Source organism: Panicum virgatum, chromosome 4N (genome assembly GCF_016808335.1).
Source record: "Panicum virgatum strain AP13 chromosome 4N, P.virgatum_v5, whole genome shotgun sequence".
Classification (NCBI taxonomy): Eukaryota; Viridiplantae; Streptophyta; class Magnoliopsida; order Poales; family Poaceae; genus Panicum; species Panicum virgatum.
Window position 1 is genome coordinate 37,765,280 of NC_053148.1, and position 16,488 is coordinate 37,781,767.

Genomic DNA, 16,488 nt, shown 5'->3' on the forward strand with positions numbered 1-16,488 from the left:
GTTGTTAGAGTGGAGGAGAACGTAGCCGTAAACTCCTGGTAGGAGGAAGCATCCGGAGGCCGGCTGTCGGATGTAATGCCCAGCTTTTTCATCATCACGTTTTGGGCTTGGACCGCAGGCTTCGTGGCCTGGTGTCGCGATTTCTGGGCGAGCCGCTCGCTGCGCCTGATGGTGAAGCCCTGTTGAGGCCGTGTTGTCCGGCGCGGCGGGGAAGCCAGCAGCACCGGAGGAGGTGCGGCCCTACAGACAGCATGAGTAAAATTAGCGGCAGGCTCATTTGCAAGAGTTTCATCATCAGCAAAGAGATGAAGCGGGAGGGTTTGGCGAGTCCCCCGAGTGACCGTTACATTTTGCAGATCAGCAGTTGTGTTGCGGAGCACCGGCGAATAGTCCTGGACATCGAAGCGCACCGGCTCGAGCTCAGGTGAGGACTCGGCAGCACGGTCGACAGTGGTGGAGGGAACCACCACGTGCAGGCCAGAATCCGGCATGGCCACGTTCCGGGCAGGTGAAGAACGACCGACGGCCTCAGCTTCAACATACATTGGGTCGAACTCGCGGTGAGGAGTCGTAAAGAGTTGGTGAGTTACAGACGATTCAAGCAGCATGGGGTCAGGTCGGCAGGGATCCAGAGACTCATCACGAATGACATAAGCCTGGGCGGCAGCATCATCTTGAAACGAATCACCAGAGCAACATACACGGGGAGCAGAAGGATGGCACAAGCAATCGAAAGAACCAAAGCGAAGTGGGCAGGGAGGCCAAGGGCGGTAGCGAAAATTTTGAGTGTCATCCGGGTAATCCTCGTCAGAATCAGAGTCACTGAACACCCGATCACTGAACACCTTGCCTCATCACTTGATACTAGAACACCACCCAATAATGATCTCCAAACCCTCCTTTGCCTCAAGGCCCATCTCTCCGACACTGCCGGGAAGCTAGCCTCGTGGAAGAATGATTCTCTGCAGTTTTGCAGTTGGGCTGGTGTTAGATGCAGCCAGAGGCGCACATCTCGCGTTGTTGCACTGGACCTCGGGTCGTTTGAGCTCCATGGCCAAATACCTGCTTGTATTGCCAACCTCACTTTCCTCGCAAGAATCCACTTCCCAAATAACCAGCTTAGTGGTCCAATCCCTCGTGAGCTTGGTCAACTAAATAGGCTGCAGTACCTTAACCTCAGTTCCAACCATCTCAGTGGTGCGATTCCGGACACACTGTCCTCCTGTTCTCGCCTCCAGATCATCGATCTTGGTGGAAATTCCCTGCAAGGTGTGATTCCTCCAAACCTGAGCCAATGCTTAAATCTTGAGGAGCTCATCTTGCAACATAACAGCCTCAATGGAGGTATCCCTGAAGGCCTGGGGATGCTCCAGAACCTTTCAGTTTTGCATCTTGCTGGAAATAGTCTGATGGGAAAAGTTCCGCTTTCACTTGGATGCAAATCTTCACTTACAGCTGTTGTTCTTACGAACAATAGTCTTTTTTCGCGACCGTGCCTGAGCACGTTTTTCATTAAGAGGAGATACGAACAATAGCCTCACCGGACCAATCCCATCGTGCCTAGCTAATAGTTGGTCGCTTCAAGTGCTGGACTTAACAAACAACCATCTTGATGGAGAGATTCCATATGCTCTGCTAAATAGTAGATCACTCAAAATAATATCCCTTGGGCTGAACAAATTTGTGAGATCGATACCTGCTTTCTCGCACACTGACTCTCCATTGGAGCATCTCATTTTGTCATCAAATTATCTTTCAGGTGCCATACCCTCTTCATTAGGGAATCTTTCTTCCCTTATCAGGCTCTTGCTTGCATACAACAATCTTGAAGGTAGCATCCCCATGAGTATAGGTAACATTCCAAACCTGCAAGCACTGGACCTGACTTACAACTATTTGTCAGGAACTGTCCCAACCTCCCTTTACAATATGTCAACCCTCACATACCTTGGCATAGGCACAAATAACCTTGAGGGGGAAATTCCAAATAACATTGGCTTCACCCTTCCAAGCATCAAAAAAATCTTTTTTCTAGAGAACCAATTCCATGGTTAAATCCCTGCTTCACTAGCGAATTCAACCAACCTTATGGTCATGGATCTACGGTACAATTTATTCCATGGAATTGTTCCTTCTTTGGGTTCGCTTCCCAACTTGCAGGAACTAAATCTAGGCATGAATCAGCTTGAAGCCGGGGATTGGTCTTTCCTTTCCTCACTTGCCAATTGCACGAGGTTGGTCAAATTATCATTATCAGAAAACAAAATCCAAGGAACATTGCCAAGTTCCATCGGTGGTCTCGGAAGCAGCTTAAAGGTTCTGCTGTTGGCAGGAAATAATATATCAGGGACAATACCACCCGAGATAGGACACCTTACAAACGTTACGGTTCTTTACCTGGGGAAAAATCAATTCATCGGAAGCCTCCCGAATACACTCGGGAATCTTTCAAGGTTAGTTGGACTAAGCTTGCCACAGAACAAACTTTCAGGGCAAATTCCAGTCTCAATTAGTAATTTAAGTCAATTGAATGAGCTCTATTTACAGGAAAATGATTTCAGTGGCCCAATCCCAAAAGCTTTAGGATACTGCAAAAATTTAGAAATGTTGAACCTCTCATGGAACAGCCTTGATGGTCGCATACCAAAGAAGCTTTTAACTCTTTCGTCCCTTTCTATAGGCATGGATTTGTCCCACAACCAACTCTCTGGTCAAATACCACTTGAGATTGGTGGATTGATCAATCTTGGTCTCCTCAATATGTCCAATAACCAGTTGTCTGGACAAATTCCCTCCACTCTAGGCCAGTGTGTCCACTTGGAGTCCCTCCACATGGAAGGGAACCTTCTTGAAGGGAAAATCCCAAAATCTTTCGCTGACATGAGAGGCATTATCGAGCTAGATCTATCTCGAAATAATCTATCCGGAGCAATACCTGAATGATTTGAGCCCTTCAGCTCCTTGAACCTCCTCAATTTGTCCTTCAACAACCTCGAAGGTCCAGTACCCACTGGTGGGATTTTTCAGAGTAAAAGCACAGTGTACATTCAAGGGAACAAGAAGTTATGTGGGAGCAGTCCGTTGCTAAAACTGCCACTTTGTGATGCAAAGGCCTCCAGAAAAAAAAACATACTGCCAAAATTCTGAAGGTACTAGGATTGAGTGCTCTTTCTTTGCTCCTATTATCATGCTTAGCTGTCATCCTATTAAAGAAGAAGAAAGTCAAACGAGAAGCTCAACCATCCTTCAAGGAATTGAAAAAGTTGTCATATGCTGATATAGTCAAAGCAACAAATGGTTTCTCCTCATCCAAATTGGTTGGTTCAGGAAAATCTGGATCAGTTTACAGAGCTCGATTTGAGTTTGAAGAACATACAGTTGCCGTCAAGGTTTTCAAACTTGATCAACTAGGCGCACCAAAGAGCTTCCTTGCAGAGTGTGAGGCATTGAGGAACACTCGTCACCGTAATCTTGTAAGGGTTATTACTGCATGCTCAACATTTGATGCATCAGGACATCAGTTCAAAGCTCTTATTCTTGAATATATGCCTAATGGTAGCCTAGAGAGCTGGCTTTATCCTACTAAGCTAAACAACTACGGATTGAAAAGCCCATTGAGTTTGGGCTCCAGAATAACGATAGCAGTGGATATAGCTTCCGCTTTTGATTATCTACACAACCATTGCATGCCTGCTGTGGCCCATTGTGATTTGAAGCCCAGCAATGTCCTTCTTGATGATGATATGGGTGCACGTCTTGCTGACTTTGGTTTAGCTAAGTTTCTTCACAGCTTCAGTCATTCATGCCATCAAAGTTCTACAAGCTTACTGGGACCAAGAGGATCAATAGGATATATTGCGCCAGGTGACAATTTTTTGGTTAAAACACTATAATTTTTTAATATTATGATAGTTCTTGTCTGTATTCATGTTTTACTTTTCCATTATTTAACAAGATTCTCCTGTGGTTTTGAGGGACTGAAGGGGCGACCAGAGGGGGGGTGAATGGGAGCCGATTAAAATTTCTTGCAATCGGAAAGATCGGCCTAGTCCCGAAGTACACACCCAACCCTAGAGTCCTAGGCACAGTGTGGAGTAGTTATGGAGAAGCTACACAAACACAAGAAAGCCCTAGGAACAAACAAGATCCAACGCGGAAGCAAACACCGAAAAGCAGCGCGAGAAACAGCAAGGTATATATCACCGGTTGATCCGACGCACAAAGGAATGATTACGTCGGTCAAACCGATGATACAGAGCCTGTAGCAAAAAAGCGAGCACCGGTTGATCCGACGTATGTGTTTGAACTGCGTCGGTTCAACCGGTGTTAGCACACCAGATGATCCGGCAAAATCAAAACCAATCGCCGGTTCAGTTGTTCAGAGAGAGCTCAAAAATGAACTCTCAGCACCGGTTAAACCGACGATCACAAGTCCAAAGCACCGGTGCAGTTGTCCAGAGAGATAGCAAATCGAATCCAACTGAGCACCGGTTAAACCGACGTCTAGAAAAATCTATACGCCAGTTGAACGCACAAAAACTGCAAACCCAGAAGTGACACCGGTTGAACTGATGCTCGTGGTAGCTAAAGCACTGGTGCAACTGAAGAACACCAGAAAACCCTAATCTCAGATAAACCTACTCACCGGTTGATCCGACGCATACACCTTCAAAGCGTCGGTTCAACCGGTGCTAGGAAAAACAGAGTCCAGAGAGGTTTTTCCAGCCCGCGTTCCTTGACGAACTCAACGATCGAAGGACCAAATCATGTCCAAACCTCACCAAACTTTGTAGACACGATCACAAGGAACTTGTGAATATATCCACGGAAGGAATCGACGAATCACTCCATGGTTTGGGAGGAATCGAGGTATTCCCGAGCAAGAACGGGGTTTTCTCTAGAACGAGAAAACTTCGATCCGAGGAGACTCGTGATTCCGGCGGTTTAGCACTAGGCTAGATGGATTGGAATCATCACAAAGAGTCACGTGATCATCAAGAACCTGCAAATCAACTCGTGTTCAAGAATCGACGAAGGAAAATCGAATTCAACCAAAACTAGGGTCAAAACGTACGAGATTGACTTGAATTCAAAACCCCGGAGGGCACAAGGAGGATTGGGCCTCCTTTCCCACACAATCTCAGTACAAAAACCTCAAGAATCCATACCTCTAATCCTAATCCTAGAGAGGAAGGAAGAAGAGAGAGAGAGACAGGAAGAGGAGGGCGGCGCAGGAGAAGGTGGTGGCGTGGTGCTGGTTTTTCTGGCGCCAAGGGGGAGAGAGAGAGAGGTGAGGGGTATTTATAGTGCCCACGCAGGGGTCCAAAATACCCTCAGACTAAACTAGACACTAAAACGCCCGTAGGGGCAAAACCGGAAATATATACATGATCTCATCCGACGGCAGAGTTTCTTTCTTCGACTCGAAGCCTTCTCTGCGATGCCGCCATGTCGATGAAGATCCGGTTTGCGGTTTTTGAGGGGCCCGCGAAACCCGGGTAGGTGGCCGGTTTTGAGAAAACCGCCAAAACTCCACGCGCGGGAAGATTCCCGCCTGCACGCCGTGGCCCTAGACGCTGTTCCCGCCTCGGCCTTCTGACAGCCCTAGACGCCGCCCGACGCCCGTCACCTCCTCGCCCGCAGCGAGGCCCTAGACGCCGTCGACGCCCGTGCCTCCACGACTTGGCGTCTTCAACCACCGTCCGCCTCCTTGGTTTTGTGGCGCAAACCAAGAAACCCGCCTTTCATCGCTGCTTGCGCCCTCGATCCAGGAGTGGACGCCACAGCTGCCGCCCACCACGAGCTCCGGTCCTGGCTGCCCTTCACCGCCGTCCACCGCACGGTCCATCGGCCACAGCACCTCCACGGCAGGTCTCCGTCGACAATCGACGCCCATGTACCTGCAACCAAAGACCAAGCACACGATCACACCGCACGGTTGATAATTCACTCACCACAGCCAGGAGAAGGTACTCTCATTCCTCAATCTCCCCCTTGATGAGTGCATTGTCAACACACCACAAACGAACCAACGAGAGAAACAAAAGCAGATAAGAACAAAGAAGCAAGAGAGAACTTGAACAAGTGACAAAAGCTTGAAAGAAGCGAGAACAAGTCACTTGACCAAGCAGAGATCGATTCCCTAAGACAAGGGCAACAGCTCGACGCAATCGATCAAACACAAGCATGACTCCTCAAAGACAGAGGCAGGGCTCGACACAGTTATGCCAGAAGCGGAGGGAAAATCAGGAGCTAGACAAAGCAGAAACTCCCACTGAAATGCATTTCCCCCTCACACGTGCAACACTCACCACATATATGCACTCTCAAAGCCTTGTGCACAACAAGTTTTTGGTTCTCTCAAAAATCAAACAATTCTCCCCATTGTTCAATCACAAAACTTCTCCCCCTTGTTGTCACATGCACACATCAAGGCTAAACAGACCCAAACATCCCCCTGAAACTGAGACTCCCCCTGAACATATGCTATCAATGAATGCAATGCAGGAGGTGTAAGTGAAAGCATTCAGGGATACAAGGATATGAGCAACATCTAGTCACAAGCATGTGTGCATCCATAAATAAGAACTGCATCTAGCTCAACAGGGTATATAAAATCATTCTAGAGCTAGGCAAGTTCAGTTTAGGAGAAATAAAAGCATCACCCATGATCTAGCACTAACAAGTAGGGAATGGAAATCAGTGCTAATCGAACTCATACAGATGAGCCAAGATCATCCAACATATTTTATCATGAACAATTTTGCATCTCAAAACTTTCATTTGAACGAAAATTTAATAGTTTATATCAAGCAAGTGATTCTGCCAGGGGTTGAAAGCTTGTCATGCTTTACTTAGCAGCGAGGCCAAGCCTATGCCAAAGGCAGTCAAAAGCTTAAAGCACTCGCTTCAGTCATGCACAGCCTTGCCCGGGTTCTCACTAGTGCTATGTGAGCCGTCCCGAAAGCTCGTCAGTGCGACAAGCAATCCCACCTGGATCTTTTCATTCCATTTCAGACATATCTTAAAATTAACAAATCTAGCTCATGTCATGAATCAAAAGCCACACTAGCATGAATAAGATAGCAAAGCATATCAACACGCCCTAACATGCTAGTAGCCAAGACAGGGTGACCATGTTTTTGAATTTTCAAAACAAAATAGCTTAACTCAGAGGATGTCATATACACAGTGGAGCAAGCTATTCATGATCACGTTTATAAACTCACACTAGCAAGCACTGGAAGATCATAGCAATGTATACATGAATGCTAGTACAAGTGAGGCAATGCAAGATGCAGAAATGTACAATGTAAATGCACAAACCAACTACCAAGCCTAGAAAACGAAGAGAAGAACAAATAAAACCTACAGAGCCAACCAAAGAGAAGTTACCAACTAAAAGGGGTAACAAACCCCAAGCTCCCCTCGCAAGCGAGCGAAGGTGTCCTGCTCAAGCGGTTTGGTGAGGATATCTGCGGTTTGCGCCTCGGATGGTACATGGTTCAAGTCTATGTGGCCTCTCTCATGGTTATCTCGCAGGAAGTGGAACCGGATATCTATGTGTTTGGTTCTGGAGTGTAGGACAGGGTTCTTTGCAATGCTAATGGTAGACATGTTGTCTACAAAGATGGGAACCCTACCAAAACTCAATCCATAATCCTGCAAGGTTTGTTTCATCCAAAGGATCTGGGAGCAACAGCTAGCAGCGGCAACATACTCAGCTTCTGTGGAAGAAAGCGCTACGCTAGCCTGCTTGCGAGAGGACCAAGACACCAAAGATGTACCGAGAAATTGACAAGTGCCGGATGTCAACTTGCGATCCAACCGACACCCACCGAAATCGGCATCAGAAAAGCCAACCAAAACCAGAGAAGAATCCGCAGAGTACCAAAGACCAAATTCAGGGGTGAATTTCATATACCTGAAGATGCGTTTCACCACCTGCCTGTGGGAGGTGCGCGGAGATGCCTAGTATCGCGCACAAAGGCCGACCCCGAACTAAATGTCCGACCGGGTCGCCGTTAGGTACAGGAGAGAGCCAATCATGCTCCTGTACTCCTTCTGGTCCACCGCTTCACCGTCCAAGTCTTCATCAAGCGCCGTCGATGTGCTGATCGGAGTCGGCTGAGGAGACAAGTCACTCATGTCGAACTTCCACAGCAAATCCCTTGTGTACTTGGCTTGATGGACGAACGTGCCCTGGAAGGTTTGCTTGATCTGCAGCCCGAGGAAGAATTGCAGCTCACCCATCATGCTCATCTCGAACTCCATAGACATCTGCTCAGAAAACTTGGAAACAAGAGCGTGAGAAGAGCCACCAAAGATAATATCATCCACGTATATCTGAACTAATAGAAAATCAGTGCCAGACCGCATGAGGAACAAAGTTTTATCCACACATCCCATTTTAAAACCCTGAGCCAGAAAAAATGTTTTCAGTCTATCATACCAAGCTCTAGGTGCCTGTTTCAAACCATAAAGTGTTTTTTGAAGTTTATAAACACGGTTTGGAAACTTGGGATTTTCGAAACCTAGGGGTTGTTTCACATAAACCTCTTCTTCGATAAAACCATTTAAGAAGGAAGATTTAACGTCCATTTGGAAAACTTTAAAACCCTTAGAAACAGCAAATGCAAGAAAGATCCGAATTGCTTCCAAACGAGCAACTGGAGCAAAAGTTTCCTCATAATCAATCCCTTCTTTTTGGCAAAAACCCTGGGCAACAAGACGAGCCTTGTTTCGAACAACCAACTCATCCTCACCCTGCTTGTTTTTGAAAACCCACTTCGTTCTGATGGGATTACAAGCAGGTGGAGGCTCGACTAAAACCCAAACTTGGTTTCTTTCAAAATTTTCGAGTTCCTCATGCATGGCATTGACCCAATTAGAATCAGAAAGAGCGTGTCCAATATCTTTGGGCTCAAAAGAGGCAACAAATGCTGAATGAGAAAAGCCAGCGATACTTGTTATCTTGGACCGTGTAACTCGCTCGTTGAGCTCACCTAGCATCTGTTGAGGTGGATGACGACGCTGAATGTGTCGCGGTGCTTCCCATGTCGAAGTTGCCTCCTCCTCAACCATAGCTGGTGTCTCCTCAGGTGCAGCTGGTGAAGCCTGAGTCACCTGCTCGATTGGCCCCCGAGAAGTAGACGTGGTCGGGTCGGGGCCGTCGTCATCGTCCGAGCTCGTGGCGGAGGCGACTGGGTCCACAGCACGCGTGGTAGCCTCAGCATCACCCTCCGCAGCTTCTTCCTCCTCATCTTCAAAGATGGGGGTGCCGAGCTCATCATCTCCTGCAACCTCAAAGACAGAAGAATTGCACGGTGCAGTCTCATCGAAGGTGACTTCACAAGTCTCTCTGACGATGTTAGTATCAATAATCAGCACACGGTACGCTCTAGAGTGAGAAGCATAACCGATAAAAATGCCGTCAGACGATCGAGACTCAAACTTATCAAGATTTCCTTCTTTCAGCACAAAGCACCGGCAACCAAAAACTCTGAGATGGTCAACACGGGGCTGGTGTCCAAATCGCAACTCATAAGAGGTCTTGTGCATGAAAGCACGCAAGAAAATACGATTGGACATATAACAAGCAGTGTTAACCGCCTCAGCCCAGTACTTTCTAGGAGTCCTATGCTCATCGAGCATCGTCCTAGCCATCTCAACCAGCGTCCGATTCTTCCATTCTACAACTCCATTCTGCTGTGGAGTGTAGGGAGAAGAATACTGGTGTTCAAGTCCTTGATCACTACAAAAGGTGTCGAAACGAGCGTTTTTGAATTATGTGCCATTGTCACTGCGAATTGTTCTCATGGCCTGTGGTAGCTCGTTTTTTAACCTCAAGATCAAGTCTCAAACCAACTCGAAAGCCTCATCCTTGGTTTTCTTGAAAAAGACCCAAGAATAGCGAGAAAAATCGTCCACGATCACAAGAACGTACCACTTCCCACCAACAGACATCACCCCAAGAAGGACCGACCGTGTCCATATGAAGCAATTCTCCAGGGTGAGAGGTCATCACTTGATTAACCCACGGATGAGAAGCGGCAAACATCTTCCCGTGGCGACACGGGTGGCAAACAAGATCCTTCTCAAACTTCAATTTGGGCAATCCTCGGATCAAGTCAAGAGAGCTAAGTCTAGAAAGCAAATCGAAGCTCAAATGACCGAGTCTCCTATGCCATTTCCAAATATCAGAAGGAGTTGCCACCAAACAGCAAGAAGGGCCAAGAGGAGTTCTAGAGAAATCGACCAAGAACTCTTGGTCGCGAGGAACGATCCGGCAAACCAGGTCACCTCTGGAATCCAAGACTCGAGAATCACCCTCCTTGAAGCGAACTTCAAACCCCTCATCAAGAAGTTACGAAACTGAAAGCAAATTAAAGCCAAGATTCGAAACCAAAGCAACCTCTCTCAAGGTGAAGCGATCAGAAACTCTAACAACGCCAACACCACGTACCTTGCCCTTACCATTATCCCCAAAAATAATGTATTCTTTGTGGCGCGTTGGGGTGAGGCTGGAGAACCATTTGTCATTTTCGGTCATATGGCGAGAACAACCGGAGTCCATGATCCACCTGTTCTCCAAGCCTCCAACCTGCACATCAGTAGTGAGACAAAGGGTGAGCAAATGTCTCAACACTGGGGGTTAGCAAAGTGTGAAGCAAACCAGTGTCGAGCCATTTGCTCTACAGAAGGGTTAGCAAAATCAGAAGAAGCGTATCCCTTGTCCCGTCTACTGCGTGACTGACGAACACCACCGCGAGGAAAGTGTGGTGCATCGTAACCTCCTCCAAAGCCTCAGTCCCGTGGTCCATAGCCGTACTGAAAACGACCAGGAGCACGACCGGCAACGCGACCACTCGCTGGAGCATGGTAACCACCACCATCTCCCTGACCTCCACCTACACGGCGTGCCCTAGCATCTTGCCTACCACCACGCCGAGGAGGACCATGCACCCGAGCAGAGTACATGTCCAAGTTCCGTCTCTCCTGCTCACGCCTCACAGCCCGCTTCCTTCTGAAGCAAAACTCCTCCAGGTGACCCTCTCTGTCACAGTACTCGCAGTGGTACCTCACCTCTCTCTTGGGAGGTGGAGGTCTCGCCTGCGGATGGGGAGGAGCAGCCCTCTTCTTCTGGGCAACCTGAGCTGCGGCAGCAGGGAGCCTGTCGAGGGGGTTCCTCAGCTCATTGGGCTTTGGAACCCAAACCTGCTTCTGTGGAGGTGCTTTTTGTGGTTCTTTTAGCACACCATCCACGGGGTCAACAAGCGAAGGCTGCGTGCTCGTAGTAGCAGTGTTTAGAGCGCTCTGACCTCCAGCAGCCTTGCCGATCTTACCATACAACTTGTCAAAGTCTGACTTCGTGTAGGTGTAACCGACCCCAAAGCCATCACCACGCTTAAACTACTTGATCATCATGCCCAACTGCGGCTCATTGCTAGAAACCCAACCAAGAATCGCCCTAAGGTATGTGTTCTCCTTCTCCAGGTTGGCTTTCTCTACCGCAAGACCATCCAGATCAGAAATCAAGCCAGGGCAAACAGAGCAATCAATAGGTGGGCTAGACTTCATGACCTTAGTCTTCCCCAAAGACTTAATCAAGGCATTCTTCTCATCTTGCTCCGACCTAAGCGTGGGACAAAACTTACAAGCACCAAGCAGAACAGGCCTAGATCTAAGCTCCTCTAGTTCACACACAACAGTAGCAAACTTAGACTGCAAAGAAGATAGATCAGACTTAAAGATAGGACACTCATCACATTTAAGCACATCACTAACAATGGGAGCGTCCTTGACAAGTTCAAGCTCATGCTTGGCCTTGGCTAGCTCATGAGACACGTCAGCAAGCGAAGTCTTGGCAACATCCAAGTTCGCAACATTCTCATCATGCTTGGCACAGAGAGCAACAAGATCATTCATGTGAGATATGCAGCCAGCGCACTCATCCTCACCAGATTCCTCTCTAGCGCAAGCCAGCTCAGCCCTAAGCTTTCTACGCTCTCTAGCTGCTTCCTTAAGCAGCCTCTTCTGATTGTCGAGAGCGGCATACAACTCCCTAACCTCCGTATCAAGCAGGTCAATCGTGGAGTTTACCTCTGAATCACTCTCGGATCCTGGAGAAGAGTCGTCATGCGTTTGTGTAGCATGTCCACATGAAGACGCACGAGCACCATTGGCCTCGCCCGCCATGGTGCAGAAGCTCTTGCGCCGACCGGCCGCCAAGCAAAGGCCGATGAAGCCGGTGGCTTCCTTGTCCTGCTTCTTCTTCTTCTTGTCATCGTCGTCAGAGGTTGGTGAAGAAGAGCGGTCGGTGTCGGAGCTCTTGTCGAGGTCGCTGAGCTGCGCCAAGAACGCCTTCTCCTGCTTCTTGGCCTTGTACTGGAAGCGCTTCTTGAGTGACTCCTTGTCGAAGCGCCCTCCCCGGTCACAACTGCGGTGCTTGTGGCGCCGACGCTCCTTATTGGAGCCTCCCTCGTCGCGGTCGCGGTGGCGGTAGTAGTCGGGGTTGTTGTTCTGACCACCTCCGGACTTCTTGGGGCAGTCGGCGATGAAGTGGTTTGGATCGCCACAGTGGTAGCACCCGGGGTTCTTCCTCCTCTGCCTGTTGTGGTAGACACGCTGGAACTTGTTGATGAGGAGGCACAAGTCGTTGTCGCCTAGCGTCTCCAACTGCTCATCTGAAACAGAAGGCAAAGAGGCAAGAGAAAATACAAGAGCAGAGTTAGCGTTAGAGCTCGATCCACCTAGGCCAGTCACAAGAGCGATGCTCTTGGAAGGAGGGGCACCATTGAGCTTAGCTCGTGTCTGGTTATCCACCTCGGTGGCCTTGAGCTTGCTGAAAAGCTCGTTCACCGTAAGAGTCTCATAGCCAGCAGACTCAATGATGGTGTTCACCTTGAGATCCCACACAGAGCGGTCAAGTGCGTAGAGCAACTTGAGAGCCTTCTCATGCTCTGTGTAGTCAAGGGTAGTAGCAGGCTTGTTAGCACTGACTTTATTCACAATCGATTGAAAACGACTGAACATCAAGTCAATGCTCTCACCCGGCTCCTGTGTGAAGTTCTTATATTCACGCTGGTGAGTCTCATAAAGCCTGGCCTTCACCTGAGGTGTGCCCACGTGGTAGTTCTCAAGGCACATCCAAACTTTGTGGGTTTCCTGAAAACCTTGGACGCGTGAGAACTCCGCACGAGAAACGCCAGCGAACAAGGCATTGACAGCCTTGGCGTTAGCCTCGTGCTCGGTGACCTGAAGAGGTGTGGTCCGAACGGTAAGCACCTCGTAAGCCTGGTTCTTGGTTATCTCCCAAACCTCGGCTCCCATGCTCTGCAAGAAGGCACGCATACGAACCTTCCAGTAAGCATAGTCCTCGCCGGCAAACACAGGGGTCTTACTAAGACTCGCCATGGTCGCCAAGTGGTTTTCGAACCGGTTAGGGTATTGAAAACCTTAACCAAGCTCTGATACCAATTGAGGGACCGAAGGGGCGACCAAAGGGGGTGAATGGGAGCCGATTAAAATTTCTTGCAATCGGAAAGATCGGCTTAGTCCCGAAGTACATACCCAACCCTAGAGTCTTAGGCACAGTGTGGAGTAGCTATGGAGAAGCTACACCAACACAAGAAAGCCCTAGGAACAAACAAGATCCAACGCGGAAGCAAACACCGAAAAGCAGCGCGAGAAACAGCAAGGTATATATCACCGGTTGATCTGACGCACAAAGGAATGAGTACATCGGTCAAACTGATGATACAGAGCCTGCAGCGAAAAAGCGAGCACCGGTTGATCCGACATATGTGTTTGAACTGCGTCGGTTCAACCGGTGTTAGCACACCGGATGATCCGGCAAAATCAAAACCAATCGCCGATTCAGTTGTCCAGAGAGAGCTCAAAAATGAACTTCTCAGCACCGGTTAAACCGATGATCACAAGTCCAAAGCACCGGTGCAGTTGTCCAGAGAGATAGCAAATCAAATCCAACTGAGCACCGGTTAAACCGACGTCTAGAAAAATCTATACGCCGGTTGAACGCACAAAAACTGCAAACCCAGCAGTGACACCGGTTGAACCGATGCTCGTGGTAGCTAATGCACCGGTGCAACTGAAGAACACCAGAAAACCCTAATCTCAGATAAACCTACTCACCGGTTGATCTAACGCATACACCTTCAAAGTGTCGGTTCAACTGGTGCTAGGAAAAACAGAGTCCAGAGAGGTTTTTCCAGCCCGCATTTCTTGAAGAACTCAACGATCGAAGGACCAAATCATGTCCAAACCTCGCCAAACTTTGTAGACACGATCACAAGGAACTTGTGAACATATCCACGGAAGGAATCGACGAATTACTCCATGGTTTGGGAGGAATCGAGGTATTCCCGAGCAAGAACGGGGTTTTCTCTAAAACAATAAAACTTTGATCCGAGGAGACTTGTGATTCCGGGGGGTTTAGCACTAGGCTATATGGATTGGAATCATCACAAAGAGTCACGTGATCATCAAGAACCTGCAAATCAACTTGTGTTCAAGAATCGACGAAGGAAAATCGAATTCAACCAAAACTAGGGACAAAACATACGAGATTGACTTGAATTCAAAACCCCGGAGGGCACAAGGAGGATTGGCCTCCTTTCCCACACAATCTCAGTACAAAAACCTCAAGAATCCATACCTCTAATCCTAATCCTAGAGAGGAAGGAAGAAGAGAGAGAGAGACAGGAAGAGGAGGGCGGCGCAGGAGAAGGTGGTGGCGTGGTGCTGGTTTTTCTGGCGCCAAGGGAGAGAGAGAGGTGAGGGGTATTTATAGTGCCCACGCAGGGGTCCAAAATACCCTCAGACTAAATTAGACACTAAAATGCCCGTAGGGGCAAAATCGGAAATATGTACATGATCTCATCCGACGGCGGAGTTTCTTTCTTCGACTCGAAGCCTTCTCTGCGATGCCGCCATGTCGATGAAGATCCGGATTGCGGTTTTTGAGGGGTCCGCGAAACTCGGGTAGGTGGCCGGTTTTGAGAAAACCGCCAAAACTCCACGCGCGGGAAGATTCCCGCCTCCACGCCGTGGCCCTAGACGCCGTTCCCGCCTCGGCCTTCTGACGGCCCTAGACGCCCGACGCCCGTCACCTCCTCGCCCGCAGCGAGGCCCTAGACGCCGTCGACGCCCATCGCCTCCGTCAGTCCCGAGACCGACGCCCGTGCCTCCACGACTTGGCGTCTTCAACAGCCGTCCGCCTCCTTGGTTTTGTGGCGCAAACCAAGAAACCCGCCTTCCGTCGCTGCTTGCGCCCTCGATCTAGGAGGGGACGCCACAGCTGCCGTCCAGCACGAGCTCCGGTCCCGGCTGTCCTTCACCGCCATCCACCGCATGGTCCATCGGCCACAGCACCTCCACGGCAGCTCTCCGTCGACACTCGACGCCCGTGTACCTGCAACCAAAGACCAAGCACACGATCACACCGCACGGTTGACAATTCACTCATCACAGCCAAGAGAAGGTACTCTCATTCCTCAGGTTTTCACAATATTAAGAGGTTAAATTATTTGATCAATTATACAAAATTTTATAGAGTACGGCTTCGGGAGCAAACTCTCAACTGAAGGCGACGTCTACAGCTATGGAATTATCATCTTAGAAATGCTCACAGGGAAGCGTCCAACAGATGAGATGTTTACTGATGGTTTGAACCTTCACAAATTCGTGGAACAAGCATTTCCTCAAAAGCTTACTGAAGTTCTAGATCCTTGCATCGTTCTAAGTTCTGAAGATGGTGATGTGCCCAACAATTTGGACCATGAAAATAATGCTACAGATGGCGTGAAGAGCTGCATTGGGCAACTTGTTAAACTCGGTCTCTCGTGCTCTATGGAGACACCAAAAGATCGACCAACAATGCAGGATGTTTATGCTGAAGTCATCACAATCAAAGAAGCATTTGCAGCGCTACACGGTTGAGTAAATGGACTGCTGTTCGCATACTAATAGAGCACGATGCCTTTGCCTAATTTGCTTGGTTTGTCTTACTTTGGAGCCACCGTGCCGGCAGCCATGATTCTCGGGGCATCGTTTACCCTGATTGATGACATTTGCTGAGGTGTTACGGTTCCCTCACACTTCGCTAGTTTGAGCTCCAGGTGAAATCCTTGATCTGGTGTGTTGGATAGCCAGATGGCATCAGTAATATGTCGTTTCCTTCATGGAGACTTTTGTTGGGCCCTTTGTTATGGAAAGAAGATGATCAACTATTGCTATGAAAAGACCAGTCACTAGGTTGCTTGCATCGTCTGTCACCATTTGTGGTTGCCAGAGACCTTCAAGCGATATCATCTGACCAGTGGTAAGAGGTCTGATAGACTTCAGATACATGTGAGATGCTTTATTTGGATGCCTTGTTCATCACCTTTTTGGTGGAAGGATGACGTACTTTGTGGAGTTTATGATCTTCTCCTTCAAAAGAGAATAGATGTGACTGCATTAAAGTAG

At 48.6% G+C, this 16,488-nt stretch overlaps 1 pseudogene; it reads left to right on the forward strand.

Moving 5' to 3' along the window:
* The first annotated feature begins 716 nt into the window (after positions 1–716).
* LOC120669373 lies at positions 717–15,971 on the forward strand (annotated as a pseudogene).
* Positions 15,972–16,488: the final 517 nt, after the last annotated feature.